General features: G+C 38.7%; 1 pseudogene; it reads right to left on the reverse strand.

Annotated features, from left to right (window-relative positions):
- Positions 1-3,141: 3,141 nt before the first annotated feature.
- Positions 3,142-5,546, reverse strand: LOC136174671 (elongation factor 1-alpha 1-like; annotated as a pseudogene).
- Between the last annotated feature and the right edge of the window lie 328 nt (positions 5,547-5,874).

Below are 5,874 nucleotides of genomic sequence, written 5' to 3' on the forward strand. Positions count from 1 at the left end.
CTGAAAAACCTGCTACACAGAGGCTTTGTGTGCATAATTGTGTGAGTGTGTCTGTAAAACTAAAAAAGGAAGCTGAAAAACCCACCCAATAAAGGACAAGTTGCAAGATGCTGAAAGGTCGTTGCTGAACTGTGAAAGATGCTGGGATTCTTGGCCTCCAGAGGAGAGGAAATCAATCAGGGGCTAGTGACGAGGCTTGATTGCTCAGAGCTTTTGTGAAATAATGTTTTATTAAAGTATAAAAGAGATAGAGAAAGCTTCTGACATAGACATCCAAAGGGGGCAGAAAGGGTGCCCCTCTGCTAGCTTTTGGCAGTATGTTATACCCCCATCAGCAAGCTGTTAATCAGAGAAAGGAGATGTCTCAAAACTCAGTGGCATCAGGCCCCTCACCCACAACATGCATTTTGAGATAACATTGGCAACAGATGAGTCATCCCGGGCCATAAAATGATTGGCATGAATCTTGAAGAAAGACAGGTTTCCAAGCAAATATATAGTTTCATTAACATGGATTAGGAGAAAAATGTATGAGTAAAACATGAAGGTTTGTTGAGCTCTTATTGGTTCTGAGTCTCAAGTGGAACCAACTTGAAGAAAGACAGAGTCTAGGGTAAATACATAGTTCATTAACATAGCTTAAGAAAAACATTTCCACAAGAAAAACGCATTGGTTAGCTCAAGGTTTGAGAAAAGTTAAATTCAGGTGGAGCCAGGTGTCGTCATGGCAACACAGAATTTTAACAGAAACCTCCTTTTAATTTTGTATAGAGAAGGGGAAAAAAAAAATCTTACACTTGTAGTTCGTTTCCTCCTGCCGCTTAAGAGAGAGAAAAAAATGTCTGACATTTGCAGCCTATTTCCTCCATTTGGAGACCCCTAGCCTTTCTGCCTGTTACCCTCTCAACGCCAAGTGGAGAACAAGAAGTCAGCTGAAGCAGAAGGTGGTCATGAAAATGAAAGTCCCCCAGAAATGCACAGAAAGCTTGGACAGGGATTTAGGCTTTCAATACGAGGTGTGTTGGAGACCAGCCTTATCTAGATTTTAAGAGGCAAGATAACCATGAATGTTACGTAGATTAAGTAGTAAATGCTCGACAAAGGTTACAGATGACATTAAAAAATGATAAACATTGGACTTAGTAGAATGTTATAATTATCTATAAAATGGAAAGGGTCCTGGAGAAGAAATTAGAGGTTCTGGGTATGAATATTTTCTTTTCTTTTCTCTTTTTTTTATTATTTTATTTTTTTCCTTTCTTTGACTCCCAGCATCTTTATTTCCTAGAATCTAGATACAATGAACTCTAGCAGGACAGTTACTACTGTTTAAGCCTAAACTTAAGATTCTTTCAATTAGTTCAATATTTGTAAATATGAGAATTCACATTCTAAACAGTGAAAAATTTACTCAATATTAATGTAACTACATAAAATTTTGTATGCAGCAATGTACTTTTATATTGCAGAATTCTTTTAAAAAATTGAAGTATAGTTGATTTATAATGTTAATTTCAGGCATATAACAAAGTGCTTCAGTGATATGTGTGTGTATAACTTTTTCAGATTCTTTTTCATTGTAGATAGGCTATTATAAGATATTGAATATAGCTTTCCCTCTCCTATACAGTAAATCCTTGTTGTTTATCAATTTTACATATTGTAGTGTGTGTCTGTTAATTCCAAACTCCTAATTTATCCCTCCTCCTCCCCTTTCACCTTTGGTAGTCATAAGTTTGTTTTCTATGTGTGTCAGTTTATTTTTGTTTAGTAAATAAGTTCATTTTAGTCATTTTTTTAGATTCCACAGATAAGTGACATCATATGGCATTTGTCTTTGTCTAATTGACTTCACTTAGTATGATAACTTCTAGGTACATCCATGTTACTACAAGTGACAATGTTTCATTGTTTTTCTTGCCTGAGTGATACTCCACTGTATGGAAGCAACCTAAATGCCCATTGACAGATCTGTCATTTATTGCCCATTAAGTGGGCATTTAGGTTGTTTCCATGTCTTGGTTATTGTAAATATTTGCTGCTGTAAACGTAGTGGTGCATGCACCTTTTCAGATTAGAATTTTCATCTTTACCAGATACATGAAGGTGACCTTTTTATAAGCTCTTATCTATAAAAAATTCTTTTTGCTTATCTGTCCTAACCTATGAAAGTTTGCAACCAACAGACCCCCTCCCACAGCTTTTCACTGTGTCCTTAAAATATATAACTGATTCTTCCTCTTAGACAAGGAGAAAAGAGCAAAATTCCTACTCAGAAAAAAACGTTAACCCAGAATTATCAAATTTTGGTTTCAGCAGGTAAAACACCAAAAATAGATTATAGGAAACTCTTACTTAAATCTTTTAAATTCCGTGGATGGAGGAGCCTGGTGGGCTGCAGTCCATGGGGTCGCTAAGAGTCAGACACAACTGAAGCGACTTAGCAGCAGCAGTGCTATAGGGATTTACAGTCTTGACCAAAAGAGGATATAGGTTTCTCATTAAACTCTGTTTTAATGTGTTTCCAACTTTTATAACAGCTTTTTGGTCAACTTGTTTCCATTAGATATTACTGATTTTATTTATTCTTATATTGTATTTTTTTTTTTAATGGAGGATTATTACTTTACAATAGTGTGGTGGTTTTTGCCATACATCAACATGAATCAGCATTAGGTATACATATGGCCCCTTCCTCTTGAACCTCGCCACCCACCTCCCTCCCCATTCCACCCCTCTAGGTTGTCACAGAGCAGTGGCTTTTTTTCCTTGCATCATACATCAAATTTGTACTGGCTATCTATTTTACATATGGTAATGTATATGTTTCAAAGCTATTATATTTACTGTACATCAGAAACTAACAGAAATTGTAAATCAACTATACTCCAATAAAAAATTTTCAAAAAAGGCCAAAAACATTGCTGATTTGAAAAACTGACAACTTAAACTTTCCATACACACAAAAACACAAGCAGTTCACAACACATTTGCTTTTCCTTCTGAAAGTTTTACAGTGCATTATCATTAACCAGTCTTACCTTTAAACTTAAATGGCCAACAGAAGCTAACAGTTCTGAGAATATTCTTCCACACTTAAGGACTGATTAAGACTGGGGTGGCAGGTATTAGGCATATTATTCACTGAGTTTTGTGAACTTTCTGGGTTGACTTAGTGATCTTCCCAGCTCCAGCTGTCTTCTCATCCACTGTTTGATGACACTCAAGACAGCCATCTGTCTCATGTCACAAGCAGTGAAATCCTAAGGAGGACTCAGAAAAGTTCTCAAAATGCATGAGCTTTCTAGGAACCATATGAACCATGCCAGTGTCACCACCTTTACAGAACTTGGAGCCACTTTCCAGTTTCTTCCCAGAATAATAATCAACCTTCTTCTTCAGTGCAGCAAACTTGGAAGCAACACAAGCTATGTGACAGCCCTGCACAAGGGCAGAGCCGGCAGTGATTTGGACTGGATGCCATAGGATAATTTCCTGAGCTGTGAAGCCAGCTATTTCCACTGGTGGGTCATTTATGCTTTCACCAGTCACACTGCCACAACCAACATCTTTGAAAGACATGTTCTTGACATTGAAGCCCATCTTGTCCCTAGAAAGTTGTTGTTGTTCAGTCACTAAGTCATGTCTGACTCTCTGCGACACCAGAGACTGCAGCACTCCAGGCTTCCCTGTCCTTCACTATCTCCTGGAGTTTGCTCAAACTCGTATCCATTGAGTCAATGATGTCATCTACCCGTTTCATCCTCTGTCATCCTCTTCTCCTCCTGCCCTCAATCTTTACTTCCTAGCATCAGGGTTTTTTTCAGTGAGTCAGCTCTTCACATCAGATGGCCAAGATATTAGAGGTTCAGCTTCAACATCAGTCCTTGCAATGAATATTCAGGGTTGACTTCCTATCAGATTGACTGGTTTGATCTCCTTGCTGTCCAATGGACTCTCAAGAGTCTTCTCCAGCACCACAGTTCAAAAATATCAATACTTTGGCACTCAGCCTTCTTTATGGTCCAACTCTCACGTCCATACATGACTACTGGGAAAACCATAGCTTCGACTATACAGATCTTTGTTGGCAAAGTGATGTCTCTGCTTTTTAATATGCTGTCTAGGTTTGTCATAGCTTTTCTTTCAAAGAGCAAGTGTCTTTTAACTTCAAGCCTGCAGTCTCTGTATGCACTGATTTTGGAACCCAAGAAAATAAAATCCATCACTATTTCCATTGTTTCTCCATCTATTTGCCATGATGTGATGGGACCGGATGCCATGAACTTCGTTTTTTGAATGTTAAATTTGAAGTCAACTTTTTCACTCTTCTCTTTTCCATCATCAAGAGGCTCTTTAGTTCTTCTTCACTTTCTGCCATACTGATGGTATCTGCCTCATCTGCTTATCTGAGGTTATTGATATTTCTCCTGGCAATCTTGATTCCAGCTTGTGATTCATCCAACCAGGCTTTTCGCATGATGTACTCTGCATAGAAGTTAAATAAGCAGGGTGACAATATACAGCCTTGGTGTACTTCTTTTCCAATTTTGAACCCATTCATTGTTCTAAGTCCAATTGTAACTGTTGTTTCTTGACCTATGTACAGGTTTCTCAGGAGGCACGTAAGGTTGTCTGGTATTCTCATCTCTTTAAGAATTTTCCACTATTTGTGTTATTCACTCAAAGCTTTACAATGCATTTCAAAAGATCTGACTTCAGTTGTAATATTAACGAGAGTAAATGTGGCCATTATGCTGGGTTCGAGGACACCAGTCTCCACAGGGACAGTACCAATGCCACCAATTTCGTAGACACTCTGGAGGGGTGGATGCAAGGGTTTGTCAGATGGAAGAGTTGGTGGCAGGATCCAGAGGTTCAAGCCGCATGGTTTCACTGGCATTGTCATTTTTATGAGTGACTTTCCGTTACTTGAGCCAAAGCATGTTTGCACTTGGCTGCAGTATGCTGTCACTATTCCAAACAGAAACTAGTACAAATGATACTATGTTGGAGCTTTTGCCAGTTTTCTTAATGTAGGTGCTGACTTCCTTAATGATTTCCTCATATCTCTTCTGGCTGCCGGGTGTCTCAGTGGAATCCATTTTAATACCAATAATTAGTTGTTCTACTCTCAGTTTATAAGCCAGAAGAGAACACCCTCACGGGTCTGCCCATTCTTGGAGATACCTGCTTCAACTTCACCAACAGCGGCAGCAACAGTCAGGACAGCAGAGTCAGCCTAAGGTGTGCCTATTGTCATGTTTCTGGTAGTGTCTGTGTTCCAGGGCATCAGTGATACTACTTGCTGGTCTTGAATTTCTACAGGGAAATATCAATGATGATACCATGCCCACGTGCAGCTTTCACTTTGTCCAAGATCCAGGCATACTTGAAAAAATCGTATCGTGTATCAGTCACCTCCTTCTCAAATATTTTTGTGGTTCTTTTGTTGATACCACCCTGTTTGTAGACCTTGTGGTGTAGACTTGCTGTAGTCTCTGTCTAGTGAGAACAATATTGGCATGAGTCTTTTTCTTTCCCATTTTGGCTTAGATTTAGTTGTGATGCTTGTGTCCTGGCAGCCAATCTGTTGTGAAAAAGTAGGTTTGAATTCTGTGGCATTAAGTAATTATGTAACTTTGGGAAAAAGCTTAACTACTCGGAGTTGCAGTTTTCTTACCTGTCAAAGGATAGAAAAAGCTAATCATCAGTTTTCTTATCTGTAAAATGGCTCCAGTGTTAACTAAAATGCGTGAGGAAGGAGCCCAGAATTTGGAATAAGAAATATACACATAAAACATACCTAAGTTTGCATCCAGCTCCTGTCACTCTCTGGCTGTGCCACCTTCAGTTAGCTGCTTAAATCCCTAA

This window comes from Muntiacus reevesi, chromosome 9 (genome assembly GCF_963930625.1).
Source record: "Muntiacus reevesi chromosome 9, mMunRee1.1, whole genome shotgun sequence".
Taxonomy (NCBI): Eukaryota; Metazoa; Chordata; class Mammalia; order Artiodactyla; family Cervidae; genus Muntiacus; species Muntiacus reevesi.